At 38.8% G+C, this 16,543-nt stretch overlaps 1 protein-coding gene across 6 annotated transcripts in view; it reads left to right on the top strand.

The window, feature by feature from the left end:
- The window catches only part of MAPKAP1 (MAPK associated protein 1), a 236,432-nt gene that overhangs the window by 65,575 nt on the left and 154,314 nt on the right, over positions 1–16,543 (top strand). The window lies entirely within an intron of this gene.

Below are 16,543 nucleotides of genomic sequence, written 5' to 3'. Positions count from 1 at the left end.
AGCAGGGAGCCCGATGTGGGACTCGATCCAGGGACTCCAGGACCATGACCTGAGCCGAAGGCAGTCGCTTAACCAACTGAGCCACCCAGGCGCCCACTTTTTTTTTTTTTTTTTAAAGATTTTATTTATTTATTTGACACAGAGACACACAGCGAGAGAAGGAACACAAGCAGGGGGAGTGGGAGAGGGAGAAGCAGGCTTCCTGCTGAGCAGGGAGCCCGATGTGGGGCTCGATCCCAGGACCCTGGGATCATGACCTGAGCCGAAGGCAGACGCTTAACGACTGAGCCACCCAGGCGCCCCGCATTTTACATTTCTACCAACTGTGCACAAGGGTTCCATTTTCTCCACATTTTCACCAACACTTATTATCTGTTTTGAGGGTTTTTTTGTTTGCTTTTTTTTCATTTTTGCTTTTTGGTTTTTTGGGTTTTTTTAATAATGGCCATCCTGACAGATACAAGGTGATACCTCATTATGGTTTTGGTTTGCTATGATTTGTGATATTGAGCATCTTTTCAAGTGCTTGTTGGCCATTTGTATATCTTCTTTGGAGAAATTTCCCTTGCCCTTTTTTAATTGGATTTTTTTTTTATTATTGAGTTGTAAGAGATCCTTATATATTCTGGATGTTAACCCCTTATCAGATATATGGTTTGCAGATATTTCCCCTTGCTATTTTGTAGGTTATCTTTTCACTCTATTGACTGTTTCCTTTGCTGGGCAGACATTTTTAAGTTTGATGTAGTTTCATTTGTCTTTGTCCTTCTGTTGCCTGTTTTTGGAGTCATATCCAAAAAAAAATCGCTGCTAAATCCATTGTCAACAAGCTTTTCCCCTATGTTTTCTTCTAGGGGTTTTATAGTTTCAGGTCTTACATTTAGGTCTTTCCTCCATTTTGAGTTAATTTTTGCAATATGGTGTAAGGTAAGCGTACCACTTCATTGTTTTACATGTGGCTATCCAGTTTTCTCAATACCATTTGTTGAAGAGACACATCTTGTCTTAAATGACTTATAATGAGAGCACAGTTATAAGTGGAAAGATAATGGTTAGACCTTTATCCTTTATGTTTATGTGACTCTTCTTGCTAATCTACATAGTGAAGGATTTTATTTAAAATACCCTTTTTCTTGGGACGCCTGGGTGGCTCAGTCTGTTAACCGTCTACCTTCTGCTCAGGTCATGATCCCAGGGTGCTGGGATCGAGCCCCGTGTTGGGCTCCCTCCTCAGCGGGGAGCCTGCTTCTCCCTCTCCTTACCGCTCCTGCTCTCTCTCACTATCTCTTTTGCTATCTCTGTCTCTCTCAAATAAGTAAAGTCTTTTTTAAAAAATACCCTTTGTCTTGTGGTAATCACAGTGTATAACATAAATCATTATGTTGGACACCTTTAATACAATGTTATGTCAATTAATTCTCAATAAAACTGGGGGAAAAATACCTTTTCCCTGCCTCATCACCTGCAGTCCATATTTTGTGATACCATGGTTCCTGTTCTTTGCATGGTATGTTCTCTGCCAGAATGTCTTCCTATGTCAGTGAATTCCTGTTTATTCAGTAAACTTCCACCCACATATGATCTCCCCTGACTCTCTTAAGCTCATTCCTGCAAGTAGTACTTATCACACTCCATTGTAATTACATTTATATATATCCTTCACTCCCTTGAGAATGTAAGCTCTGTTTGGACGGGGACAATGTCTGGTTTGTCACAGATCCTAGCATCCCGTAGTCACTTAGCAAAACTAAGTATATGAACAGGCCACCTTTGCCATAGACTGTAAAACTATGAAGGGTAGGATGCCTAAGTTTATACATAACTAGCTGAGCTTCTGTCCCCTCAATTCTAAAATTAGGAGATGGAAAAACTAATAATAAAACAAAATAAGATTAGAAGGTAGATAGTACTCTGAGGTCCCTCCTGGCTCCAAGTCTATGAAAATCACATAGGGAATTCTTATCCAAGTACTCGCAGAGCTTCAGTCCCACAAATCCCACAAGATCTGCTGGCAAATAAGACAGATCTTAACTTTTTTGTTTGGTGGGTGGGGCCCTAAGGAATTTTGCCATTCAAGAGTCAGGTGAAGTAAATTTTGTTGGCTAAGCTTTACCACTATATTCTGGTTCTAGCAATTCTTTCATTGCAGGCAAGGCATCCCCATCCCACCCTCTTTTTGGCTTTACTATTCTTATTTCTAAAATTGGAGAGATTGATCCATTTTTACAGTTCAGTGCATGTGTGTTTGAGGGGGGAAATGAATGTATTTTGAAAGAGCATATTCGATATTTTAATGTTACGTAAGGAAAATAAAAACCAATTTTTATAAAATACTTAGAAAAAAGTAAAGCTTCATGAAAATTTGACTGTTGGAAATATGCAGAAGGTAGAAGAATTTTTTTTAAAGATACTATTTATTTATTTGACAGAGAGAGGGAACACAAGCAGGGGGAGTGGGAGAGGGAGATGTGGGCTTCCCGCTGAGCAGGGAGCCTAACGCGGGGCTCAATCCCAGGACCCTGGGATCCTGACCTGAGCCGAAGGCAGACGCTTCACGACTGAGCCACCCAGGCAACCCAGAAGAAATTTTAATGGCTGTGGTGAGGTACACATCATCTTTGGGGGAATGTGAGATTTTTATAGTCATCAGAAGGGGTCACAGGTTAAAGATGGTCATGAAACACTGCATTAGTTTCTGTTCCTGTTCTAATTTTCTGTGATTCTGTAATGGTGAAATTTTTACCGAAGGCTTCAGAGGGATGAGCACTGCTTAGTTATGATGTATGTATGACTTGCACCTACAGTTTTTGTTTGCTTGTGTGTTTTTTAAATTGAATCCTGACTCTACCATTTACTAGCTATGTAACCACACGCAAATTACTTAATTTCTCTCAGCCTTAATTTTTTTCATCTGTAAAAGGGATGTGATAACACCTTCTTTACAAGATTGTAGTGAGAATTAAATTAGATAATTAAAGCTCTTAGCTTAGTGGCTGGTGCATCATAAATGTTCTGTTCATGTTAGTTATTATTGTTAAGAATTTGGAAGTGGGGGCGCCTGGGTGGCTCAGTCGTTAAGCGTCTGCCTTCGGCTCAGGTCATGATCCCGGGGTCCTGGAATCGAGCCCCGCGTCGGGCTCCCTGCTCAGCGGGGAGCCTGCTTCTCCCTCTGCCCCTGCTGCTCCCCCTGCTTGTGCTCTCTCTCTCTCTGTGTCGAATAAATAAATCTTTAAAAAAAAAAAAAAGAATTTGGAAGTGAATGTTACCACAACTGTGCCCAATCTGACCTTTGGAACTTTGAGAGGTAGATGTAGAAATTAGAAAAAAAATATTCATTTTGTTGTTGGCAAATCTGGTTGGATCTTCAGCCTGATACCTTAATATCTCTGCTGAGTGTAGACCAGCACTGTGCAGTAGAACTTTCTGTGATGGTGGAGATGCATATCTGTGCTGTCCAGTATAGTAGCCACTAGCCACATGTGACTGTTGATCGCTTGAAATGTGGCTAGTGTGACTATGGAACTGAGTTTTAAAATTTATTTAAGTTAATTTAAATTTAAATAGTCACATGTGGCTAGTCGTTACTGTATTGGGCAGTGTGCATCTAGACATTGGGATGACTTAAAAAGGAGACACTGTGTCTTTTGAGGAGACAGACTTAACAGAATTCCTGTCTTATACCCTTTCCATGCCAGTGCTGGGGTCAGAGAGAACTGGGCCCTCAGACTTGGTCCTAGAAGGCTGGCCAGAGACCTAACCCCATAGTTTGAGCACAGAAACAACTTGAGCAGGCACTTCTGAGACAGATGAGGGTATGCCAGGGAATTCAGTCTTCCTGAGAAAAAGTAGAGGGACTACTCTTCCCAATATTTCTAAAAGGGCAGAAAGACTTCTTTTGTGGCTAGAGCTAGGAAGCCGAGGAAGTAGGAGTAGGAAGTAGGAGTAGTAGGAAGTAGTAGGAAGAAGGAGTAGTTCCTTCAGTGGCTCCTAGAGTTATAGCGACTAAATGTTGTGCAGGGCATCTTCTTAACAATAGCTTTTGAACTTTAATGTCTTAATGATAAAGACTGTTTATATTTTGCTTCATTTTACACTTTAAATATGGCCACATATTTTTTTCTTGTGTACTTGTGTATTTTTTTTTACCATGTAATTGGATGATCCAAGTGTAGCTTATCTTTCAGACAGAACAAAGACAGACACCTAAAACTACAATTAAAATAAAATGTTTCATAAGCCTCTGTCCTGATTTCAGTCTGACCTCATTTATATTGAATATGGTTTTTAGTAAGCTTATGAAAAGTCTGTTGCTCATTTGTACTTTTTTCTTTTTCTTCATATTCTTTTCGTCGGGGTTAAATATAAAAGGGCATTCTAGATGGAATAGTTTATTTCTAGAAAGGGAAAAGCTGATGTTTCTTCAAGAGCATCTTGCTGATAGACTAGCAACGTGTGCAGTGATTCTGTAATTTTATAGTGTGGGGCATCCTGTTGTCCATGAGGAAGTGAGTTTGAAGGGACATTGTTTTGGAATCAGATCTTCTATTTGGGACTTTGTCTTGAAGTCACCATCATATGTGCAGCGCCCCCACCTTATTAAAATAATGCTTACACTTCTAAGCTCTTCAGTTGATACCTTTTCAGATTAAGTATTTTCACACTGTTTAATAGTAGCCTCAAAGAACCATACGTAATTATGGGATATGAGCAGTTATTTTTTTTTATTTTTTTTATTTTTTAAGATTTATTTATTTATTTGAGAGAGCGAGAATGAGAGAGAGAGAGTACATGAGAGAGGGGAGGGTCAGAGGCAGAAGCAGGCTCCCCGCCGAGCAGGGAGCCCGATGCGGGACTCCATCCTGGGACTCCAGGATCATGACCTGAGCCGAAGGCAGTCGCCTAACCAACTGAGCCACCCAGGTGCCCCATGAGCAGTTATTTTAATGACTATGTAATTTATATAGTGAGGATATAGCATATCTAAAGCAGCTGCCAAGTAATTAGAAGAGGCTGTTTAATCTACATGTATAAAATTTCAATGAAAACATCTTTGCTAAACTTCTTGTCTGATTTTATTGTATTTTATATGGTTCAATTGATTGAAACATCTTTGAAAATAGTTATTGCCTTGGAATGGTAAATCATTGATTAAGCATTTACTGTGTATTAGGCATTGTGCTAAGTATTTTATATATATTATCTCATTTAATCCTCACAACAGCCTGTGAGATAGGTGATATCACTGGTTTACAAATTTGAAACTTCTTGGAGCCTTAGTCGTCTCTCCTTTATACTGGGGTTAATATGACCTACTTCAGTGTGTTAAAAGGATTAAGTGAGTTTAATACATGCCCACCTTAAAAAAAGTACTCAGTAAATGATAGCTGCTATTGTTATTTTTGTCTTACTATTTTTGATTTCATGTTTTGATTTCATGATTTAATGTTTCATGTTTTAAAGAGCAGGGCTTTTTTTTTGAGAGAGAGAGTGGGGAGGGGCAGAGGGAGAGGGAGAGGAGAATCTTAAGCAAGCTCAACGCGTGGAGCCTGACTCAGGGCTCAATTCCACGACCCCAGGATCATGACCTAAGCCGAAACCAAGAGTCTGATGCTTAACTGACTGAGCCACCCAGGCACCCCAAGGGGCAGTGCTTTTTATGATCCAGAAATGTGAAAAGGTATTACACAGTGAAAAGTCTCTTTCCCTCCTGCCCCCTATTCATCTAGTGCCTACCCATATCCATTTTACTCGTCTGTTGTATATCTTCCAGTATGTCTATATGTAAATATGAATATATATTCTTACTTTTCTCCCCTTTTACACAAAACGTAACATACTATTAACACTGTTCCAAAGGTTGCTTTTTTAACTTAATAATATAACTTGGAAATCACTCTATAATAGTGCCCAGAAAATTTCTCATTCCTTCATATAGCTGCATAGTATTCCATTGTTAGGAAATATTATAATTTATTCAGCCAGTTCCCTCTTGAAGGAGACTTGAGTTATTTCTAATATTTTACTATTACAAACAATGCAACAGTGAATAATCTTGTACACATAGCATTTTGCATGTGTGCAATTATATATGTAGGATAAATTCCAAGAAGCAGAATTGCTGGGTCAAAGGGAATATGCGTTTGTAATTTTTGTAAGTATTGCCAAATTGCCCTCCATAGAGTTTGTGCCAATTACATTCTAACCAGCAATATAAGAGAGTGTGCGGTTCCTCACAGCCTCACCATAGAATTTATAAAATGTTTGGATTTTTGCCATTCTAATAGGTGAAAAGTGAATCTGTGTAATTTTAATTTGCCTTTCTCTTATGAGTGAGGTTGAGCCTTTCATTCGTTTAAGAACCTTTGCAGTTTTGTAAACTTCGCAGATGTATTGGATTCTTGATCTTTTTCTTTTTTTCTAGTTCTTTATATATTAGGGGGATTAGTCCAGTTTATTTTTTATCTTGTATATCTTTTGCCTTTGCTTATAGATTTTTTGGACTATACACAAAAAATTTTTTAAGGTGTGAAATTTATTATTTTTCCTTTATAACTTCTGGATTTTGAATTTATTTATTTGGGGAAGGTTTTTTTGTGTGGTTTTTTTTGCATTGTATATGGGGCCTTATTTTCTAACCGTGTGTATGAAGGCTGCTAATTTCTATGTTAATTTTGTATATCCTTTACATTACCAAATTCGACTTATAGTTTTTAATTCTTACAAGATTTCCATATATATAAGAACATTATTAATATACAGTAATATATAGAATAATACAGCAATTTCATTTTACCTCTTTCATTTCTACTTCTGTACCTCTGACTACTTTCTCTAGTGTTGTTGCTGTTACATTGTCACTACTACCACCACCATGTACTTGACATTGAGCTAAAAGTTGGCATTAAGTAAATGTTCATTCTTTCTTTAGATTTCAAGATGTAAACATTGCTAAAATGTAGCTAGCCAGCCAGTGTCCGTGCCAAGCAGGGAATATTAAGACAAATTTTAAAGAGTGAAAAAAAAGGAGGGCAGAGTTGGAAAATGTCTTTGTATTCTAGTGACCCTTTCCTGCAGTGCTTATAAGATCCTATATTAAACAGGGTGCATGTTTTGGGGTTTGTTTTTTTTTTTGCCTTTGTTGAAAAATATCATTTGAGGTGTGTATTTTCTCTCTAGAAATCACTTGGTACTCTTTTTTCTTTCACTCTGGGAAAAAAGTAATACTTGACAATATACCCCCGTAAGATTATGTCTTGGTGTTCAATTAATAATCTTGCATTTAATCAAATATAAAACATTTGATTAGCAGCTGAAATCCTTTTGAGGTTTTCCAGAGCTTCCATTAAACTTAGTAGAAATTTTGGATTGCTTTTTCCTGTGAACATTCTGTTCCTTGATTCATAGTAGTCCTATAATGAGTTGTCTCTAGCATTCAGCCTTCTGCTTTAAGAGGGTTTTTTGATTTGTAAACTATAGCGGACCAGAGAATTTGATGAGGAAAGAATATGAAGAGAAATTGTTAAAAATGCTTTTAGCACATAATACATTTCTCTTTCCCCTCCTCCCTCCCTAAGTCCTTAAAGGAAATTGTTGGTTACTTGGGAATAATTGGGTACTTTTTTTTCTCCACAAAAGCTGGAAAGTTTGTGGGAATAATGGAGTACTTTTCTTCTCCACATAAGCTGAAAAGTTTGTGAGGGTCCTTATCCATCTTTGAAATATAGATATGGTTTACTTGTAAATATGTCTTAAATTTTTGAAAATTAAAATATTGAGCAAATGCAGAAAAACATTTTAAAGATATATCTGAGGTATAAATAATTACGTAGTAATCACTCATGTACCCATCACCCAGTGTAGGAGGAAGAACATTGTTTTTACTTTTGAAGTCCCCTCTGTATTGTTCTTGCTCTCCTCCCACTCACAGAAGTGTCTTTAGTTCTCTTGATTCTCCTTATAGCTTTATCTCTTATGTTTGTATCTCTAAACAATGCATTTTTGAACTTTATTTTAATGGAATTATGCTTTAAATTCTTCTGTAACTTTTTTCTCTCAACATGTTCCTGAGATTCACCCGTGTTGATGGCTGTAGCTGTAATTAATTTATTTTCATTAATGGAGAAACTCCATTGTATGAATATACTGTAATTTATCGATTCTGTTGTTGATGGACATTTGGGTTGTTCTTGCTACTACAAACAGTACTGTTTATAAATAATTTACATGTGCAAGAATTAACCCAAGGCAGAGGCTTAGAAACATGTTTGACCATGAATCACATCTGTAATGGGAGATACATTTTATATCCCGACCCAGCATACATACCTGTAATGTGTGATGTACACACATATGTATGAATATATAACATATGGAAGCAAAATTTTCATCTAAGAATACTTACCTTCACTAAGTGCAAATGCACTCTGATACTTTTTATTCTAATCTAGTCTGTTGTAGTTAATTCAAGAAATACTGGCGTGCTTGGGTGGCTCAGTTGGTTAAGCCTCTGCCTTCAGCTCAGGTCATGGTCCTAGGGTCCTGGGATGGGGCCCCTCGTTAGGCTCCCTGCTCAGCGGGGAGTCTGCTTCTCCCTCTCCGTCTGCCTGCCACTCCCCTTGCCCATTCTCTCTCTCTCTGTCAAATAAATAAATAAAATCTTGAAAAAAAATAAATATTGGTCAGAATTGCCTAAATTGATTTCCCAACCCTCAGGACCATGGTTTCAAAAATCCTGTTCCAGAATACATGCAGGTTTGGAATTACAGGGTCACAGGATATGAATGCAGCTTCAGCCTTAATAGGTAATAACAAATTGTTTTCCCAAAGTGATTATTCCCATTTATAGCAGTGTGTAAGTATCCCAATTATCCCATCAGACTTAATTTTTTCCAGTCTTGCAGGTATAAAATTATCTCTCATTGTGATTTGAATTTGTGTTTCTCAGATTATAACTGGAATTGAACATCTTTTGTGTGTGCACTGGTTATTCATATTTCCCGTTCTGTGAAATATTGTTCAAATCCTTTGCCCATTTTTGTTTGTCATTTTTAAAAATATTTATTTACTTATTTTAGAGGGAGGGAGGGACAGAAGGAGAGGAAGAGAGAGAATCTCAAGCAGACTCTGCTGAGTGTGGAGCCCGACATGGGGCTCAATCTCATGACCCTGAGATCACGTAAGCAGAAATGAAGAGTCAGATGCTTAACTAACTGAGCCACCCAGGTGCCCTGTTGTTTATCATTTCTTAATGATTTGAAGGAATTTTCAAAAATGTATTTTGGATAGTAAACATTTTTTTTAAAGATTTTATTTATTTATTTGACAGAGAGCACAAGCAGGGGGAGTGGCAGGCAGAGGGAGAAGGAGAAGCAGGCTTCCCACTGAGCAAGGAGCCTGATGTGGGACTCGATCCCAGGACCCTGGGATCATGACCTGAGCCAAGGCAGACATTTAACCAACTGAGCCACCCAGGCGCCCCTGGATAGTAAACATTTTTATGTATGTGGTTGCTAATCATTTTATTGCAGAAATGTTCTTCTGATTTGTGGCTTGTCTTCATTATCTTTGTGGTGTTTTTTTCTTTTTTAAGATTTTATTTATTTATTTGAGAGAGATACAGAGATAGCAACAGAGATAGCGAGAGAGCACGAGTAGGGAGGAGAGGGAGAAGCAGGCTCCCCGCTGAGCAGGGAGCCCAACGTGGGGCTCTATCCCAGGACGCAAGGATCATGACCTGAGCTGAAGGCAGACGCTTAACCGACTGAGCCACCCAGGCGACCTGTGGTGTTTTTTGATGAACAGAAATTCTTATTTTTAATGTATCGAATTTATGAGTCTTTTGCTTCATTACTTATACTTTTTTTGTCTTGTTTAAGAAATCCTTCCCTACACCAAGATCATAAAGATATTTTCATATGTTGTATTTAAGGTTTTGTATTTAAATAATCTGGAATTATTATTTTTTTAAGACATGTAGTGTGAGGTAAAGGTGCAATTTCAGTTTTTTTTCTGGATGTTTGATCAGTTGTCTGGGCATTAGTTATTTAAGTCCCATTTCCCCCTGTTCCGTGGTGCTAGCTCAGTCATACAGATACCAAACTTCCCTTTTTGTGTGCTACTGGTTCTGAGCCCTCCCTTCTTTTCCAGTGGTTTGTTTTCCCTAGGTTAATATCACACTATCTTAATTATTTCAGACTTAAAACAGTTTCTGATATATGGTAAATCATGCCCCTTAAACACTTTTTTTCTTAATTATGAGCATCCTGTATATTCTTGACCCTTCCATATAAATTATGAAACTGTTTGTCAAGTTTTTAAAAAATTCCTATTGAGATTTTGATTGGACTGAATTTGTAGATCAATTTGGGAGAATTTATATCTTTACTATTTTAAACATGTAAATCTCTTCATTTACTTAAGTGATCTAAAATGTCTTTCATAAAAATTTTATGATTTTCTCCATAGAAGTCTCATGTCTTCTTTAGATTGATTTACAAATACTTAATATTTTTTGGTTCTGCTCCCCATATCGTTTAAATCATAGTGTCTGTTTGTTGCTAGTGTTTATAAGTAGCAGTTGATTCTTCCTCTCTTCCTCTTCCTCCTCCTTATTCTTCTTCTTCCTCTCCTCCTCCTCCTCCCAGTTGTATTTATTCACCTAACAAAGATTTTCATCATTAACAGAGGCAGTTGATTCTTCTGCATTGGTTTAATTTCAGCAACCTTAGTAAACTTTTAGCAATCCTGTTTCATGCCTTTTTTGGTTTTCTCTGGAGTCAGTGATTTGCAAATAATGATAGTCTTGCTGTTTTCTTTCTAACCCTTCTACTTTCCTTTTTCTTGCCTTACTGAGCTGGCTAAGACCTCTAATACCATGCTGAAAAATGTAATCTTGTTATGTTCCTGATATTAAGGAAATACTTTCAATATTCCACCATTAAGAATGATGTTTGTTGGGGAGCCTGGGTGGCTCAGTCGTTAAGCGTCTGCCTTCGGCTCAGGTCATGATCCCAGGGTCCTGGGATCGAGCCCCACATTGGGCTCCCTGCTCCACGGGAAGCCTGCTTCTCCCTCTCCCACTCCCCAGCTTGTGTTCCCTCTCTCGCTATATCTCCCTCTGTCAAATAAATAAAATCTTTAAAAAAAAAAAGAATGATGTTTGTTATTTGGTAGATGGCTTGTGTTGGATTAAGAAAGATCCCTTTTACTCCTAGTTTGCTAAGATTATCATTTTTAAATCATGAGTGAGTGTTGAATGTACTGAGTGCTTTTTCTGTATGTATACTGCCATATTATTTTTTCCTTTAATTTCTTGATCTGATCAATTATTAAATTTATTTTCTTGGTTTAACCAACCTTGCATATGACAAAATAAAATAAACTTTCGTCATCAAGTATCCTAGCTTTTATATAGTGCTGGATTGGTTTGCTAATATTTTCTTTAGGATTTTTGCATCTTTGTTCACAAGTAAACTTGGCCTGTAGTGTTCCTATCTCATACTCTCAGGTTTTGATATGGAGTTTTGGTAGCCTTGGAATTATTGTTTTTCGGTACCATTGAATAATATGGGTGATAGTAGTATTATCTGTTTTTGAATGTTTGTTAGAACTTGCTAATAAACTGTTGTAGCAGGTTAGGTCCCATGGGAAGCAGAATCTGAAGTGGAGATACACGTGCAGGAAATTAATTATTAGAGAGTGCTTTCTGGATCAACATCTATGGGGAGAAGAGAAGGAAACAGGATTGGGTAGAAGGAGGAGTTGTAGTGCTGACACCATGGGGCACTCTGAAATTAGGATGACACTTCAGGGTTGCTGCATAAGATAAGATGGGATAAGAGGCCAGGCCTTTGTATTCCTTGCCTGTGACTTATCATTGAATGCTAGCTGCCCTGAAAAGGGGGTGTGGTCTTGGACAAGGTGCTCTATCAGCCTGTTTAATTCCAGGAAAAGACTAGCAGCTGATAGCAGCCATCCCAGCAGTTGGAGAATATGCCCTTCATTCCTGAAGATGGCATCTGGGTGGTGCAGCCAGGGACCATGCCAGTCTACCCTTGGTGTCACTTGTATTTATTTGTTTCTTAAAATTTTGGGGCCATTCCTTCACATCTGTGGTGGGCTTCTTTTCTTTGGGGAAACTTATACAAGGAAGGTTAGTGGAATAAACTGTAGTCCGCATTTCTGCAACTGCTCCTAAGGACAACTGCTCCTGAGGACACAACTGAAACTCATCCACCTCTTCAAGTATCCATTTTAGTCCCTTCAATCTCAATTAGCATCTCTGCTGCTCTCAATGGCTTTTATGGTATGATGACTCAGACCCTTATCCCTGAGGGTCCAAGTCCCTGTTTAAAGGCTGTGGCTGCTTCATTTGTCCATTTACCATCAAAATTGGGCAAAAGAGGAACAAAATATGCCCCAGAAGATTTACTGGCCAGATGTGTTCCTTCTTGCCTCTGTTACGTAACAGCAGCCCTGCTTTCTCCTGATGAGAATTAATAACTCCTGTCAGGATTGTGGTTTTTCTTTGTGCCTGATATCATTTGACACAATGAGCATGAGTGGCAGCCATAGTTTAACATTTAGTGGGACTTTGCTGTGTCTCTTGGCGGAAGTGTTCTCCCTTTGGGAACCAGGTTCTCTAAATTCACAGAGCCCTAATTTCTAGAGATGGGAAGCATTCCCCAAATGGGTCACTGGGAATAATGGCTAATCTTGCTGCTGCTTCTTGGTTCCTAGAACCATGTATTTTCTCTGCTGGGGACATAATACCGTAGAATGGTTGTTGATTTTTAGTATATATGTGGCATCCTGGAAATGGCATCCCAGCCTAACAGGTGTCGTCTGTGAGCTAGTGCCTGTACCGTCTGTACCATCAACATGTTGTTCAATCACTCTTGTAGACACACAGCTTTTGGGTCGTGTGGTGTGTGCTGTGACCATGTATGATATGTTTTTGGGTCGTGTGGTGTATGATGTGACCATGTATGATACGCTACTGTTACATCTCCTTTGCTATAAAGTGGATTTCTCAGTCTGGTGGAGTATTAGGTGGGCTACCACTTTGCTGGATCAGACACTCTGAGATACTGGTACTAGCTGAGGCATTACTGGCAGGAAATGCAAACCCATACTTGAATAAGTGTTGGGCTCTGCCAAAACCACTCTCAGAGTAGAAGGGGTCCAGTGCATTCAGCTTGCCACCAAATGGCTGGTTGGTCTTCTTAGGGATGATGCTGCATTAGGGACTCGCCATTTTTCTATTTCGCTGTCAGGTTGGATATTTGACAGTAGGCAGGAGCAATGTCAGCCTTGGTGAGTGGGAGATAATGGTGCTGGGCCTATATATAGCCTCAGTCTCTGCCACCATGGCTCCTCTATTCACGTGTCCATTGTGCGAACACTGGAGAGGCCAATAACAAAGAGACTGGCTGAAGTTAAAGCAAGTCTGTGTTGGGAATCCCCCAGACAGCGATTTACTAGGAGGATTTACAGGACTCAGCATAGAGTTGGACTCATGTCTATGATTTATTACAGCAAAAGGATACAACATACCATCAACAGAGGGAAAGGGCCTATGGGATGAGGTCTAGGTCCATGCTTCTAAGAGTCCTCTCTCAGTGGCATCACACAGGATATGCTTAATTCCTCCCAGCAATGAGTTTTGTCAGCATGGGCAAAATACTATCTCCTAGGGAAGCTTATTAGAGACTCAGTGCCCACGGTTTCTATTGGAAGCTCGTCACATGGGCGCCCTCTGCCTAGCATGTACCAAAATTCCAGAGTCCTAGAAGGAAGGGAGGTGTTCAGCATAAACCATTGTTGTTTGCACAGTTTAGGCACAGTGAGCCACTCTTACTGGGTAGGATAATGAGGACTCTACTGAGGTCCAAGGTCCCAAGAGTCTACACATTTTAACCTCCTGACACTTGCCTTCACTTTGACACAAAGAAGATGAACAAACACATTGTCCTAAACTCTGACTATTGGGAAGATTCCCTATCACTGTTGTCTTTTAAGGCCACTCCTGAGTGGGACTATAGTATAGCCATGGTCCATTTTTAGCTTCAACAATGTCCAGCAGTTCTTGAAATGTTGGTATTCCTCTTTGTCAGCGTATGATTGCAAAATGGCCATAGGTACTTTGGGGGAATCATTATAGTGTTTACTTGCTGTGGAGGTGCAGGTCCTTCAGCCTTTAGCTTTATCTCATAATCTCACATTTTTTGGATATGTCTGTCCTTAGATACTTTTAATTCCTATTACTTCCTATTTGATACATGAATTATTTATGTGTTTATAAATTTCCAAACCTATTAGGTTTTTATAATTTTGCTTTTTAGTTATTGATCCTAACTTTATTGTTCTGTGGTTAGAGAAGATGGCCTAATGATACCAATTATTTGAAATTTGTTGAGCATGGTTTTATGTCCACTAATGTAGGTCGCTTTTCATAAATACTACCTGTGAATCTGGAAAGAATACTGGAGCAACTGCTGCTCTTGGTTGCAGGATTCTAAATATGTCCCTTAGGTCAAGCCTGTTACTTTTGTTAAAATCTGTATCTTTATTTGTTATTTTTTGTCTGCTTGCACTATCAATTAGACAAAGATACATTAGAATCTTCCACTGTGTTGATAGATTGCCTATTTTCCCTTAGAGTTCTGACAGATTTTCTTTTACATATTAGGCTATGTTTGTAGGTTCATACAAGTTCAGAATTATTTCTTCCTGGTAAATTGAACTATTTGTGATTTGTGACTCTATCTCTAGTGACCCCCCTCCCCCTTAACATAGCTATACCAGCTCCATTTGGTTAGTGTTTGCCTCGTGTATGTGCAGTTCCATGTTTAGATGCAGACTTTTTTTTTTCTTTTTCTCTTTGGGTTTCAGTGGATTTTCTGAGTCTGTGCAGTGTTGGTCAGGGTACATATTTTGCCATATGGCTGAAATAGAAGTCCTTTAGTAAAATAGAACATTTTTTCTAATGGGTTGTCTTAACTGTTGTAGAAAGAGTATTATAGAAGGATGAGAAAGAGAGAGACAGTTTATGCATAAATATGTCATTGTTCTTGATTTCATGAAAATATAATACAAGGCTTTTCCCCTCCAAAAAAAAAACTTTAAAAATATATTGGTTTTGGGGAGAATTATCGTAAGTTAAAGATTGTGGTCTTTCGAGGCCCATCGGACCTGGGTTTCCATCTGAGTTCTCTCACTAGCTGTGTGACTTTTAATGATTTCTTTAACTTCTTAATATTTATTTATCTGTAAAATGGGGTAAGGGCAGTTTTGAGGATCAAAGGATAATATATGTAAAGGGCTCAGCCTGGTGCCTGACACACAGAGTAAATGTTAGCTGTTTTTAATTTTAGCCATTCTCTTTCCGGAAGTGTTCAAGGTGTTAATACAGAGTGTTAAATGTGAAGTATCTCACATTATACATGTAATAGTGTAAAACTGAATATGGGTATATGGCAGACACAACCATAAAGGGAAAAGCAAGGAAGGTACCACAGTATTAGAAGATGAGAAAAGCAATATGAAGCTTGGCAGGTGACCAAAGCCAAGAAGGCCCTCTGGCTCCCCTCAGCTTTCCAAGACTTGGATTTAGTAAGGATATTCTCTACTCTGGCTTTTTCTTTTGTGTTCTGTTTAGTTAGTTCAGGAGCATATATAACCCTTCCCCTTCAGGTCAGAGGGAGTTCTCACTTCCTGTGGCCCAAGGGAGCTGCCTAGCTTACTTTAGGAGAAGGATGCTTGTTCCCCTCTATAGGGACCTCAAGGATAGTTAGGGATTTTCATTCTCACCAGTTCAACCAGGAACCGTTTGGCATCCCCAGAGTTCTGGAAGTGTACCTTATTGGAAAAGAGATATAGTTGCATTCTTCTGAATAGAAAAATTTATAATAAACAAGAATACAGAAATATATACCATGCAGCATCAGCATATATCAGATTATATGAAGCATTTAGACTTTTTTCCTCTTCCCCCTGGTAGAGCAGGCCTCAATGAAATTCTTGTATAACTTTTCATTAGGCTCCAGTGTAGAGCATCAGATGTAAGAGGAAATTGTGTAGCCCACCTCCATCTAACCTTTTGCTCTATATTTTTGCATGCCCAAAGACAAGAAAAGTGTGTCTTATTCATTGTCTTTGTGTATTTCTCTTGGTACTACTATTGTCACTTTAGTTTTTTAGTAAAGGAAATTGGCTTATTAGAAATGTTTGTCTTAATCCTCTATGGAAATACCAGTTTACGGGAAGGTTAAGGCAGCTCGTTTGGGCTCCTCTCAGAATCTCTGCTGCAATTGTCGGAAAGGAAACCCCAGGGAAACCCCTGAGTGCAGGCTTTACAGGAGCAGTGGCTGCGTGGAAGACACCACTCCCAATGCTTTCTCAGGTGCTGTCTGGCGAGCAGAAATAATGGGCTGAAGGCAGAAATGCTGATGTTTCCACTTTCCCAACTTAGCACAAACATCTTCCTTATCTTTGGTGCATTTTGGTGCCACAGAGGCGGCTCCAGGAAGCCTTAAATGCAAAT

Source organism: Leptonychotes weddellii, chromosome 14 (genome assembly GCF_054177405.1).
Source record: "Leptonychotes weddellii isolate Sample4059 chromosome 14, ASM5417740v2, whole genome shotgun sequence".
In the NCBI taxonomy this organism is placed as follows: domain Eukaryota; kingdom Metazoa; phylum Chordata; class Mammalia; order Carnivora; family Phocidae; genus Leptonychotes; species Leptonychotes weddellii.
This window is presented reverse-complemented; position numbering and strand designations above follow the sequence as displayed.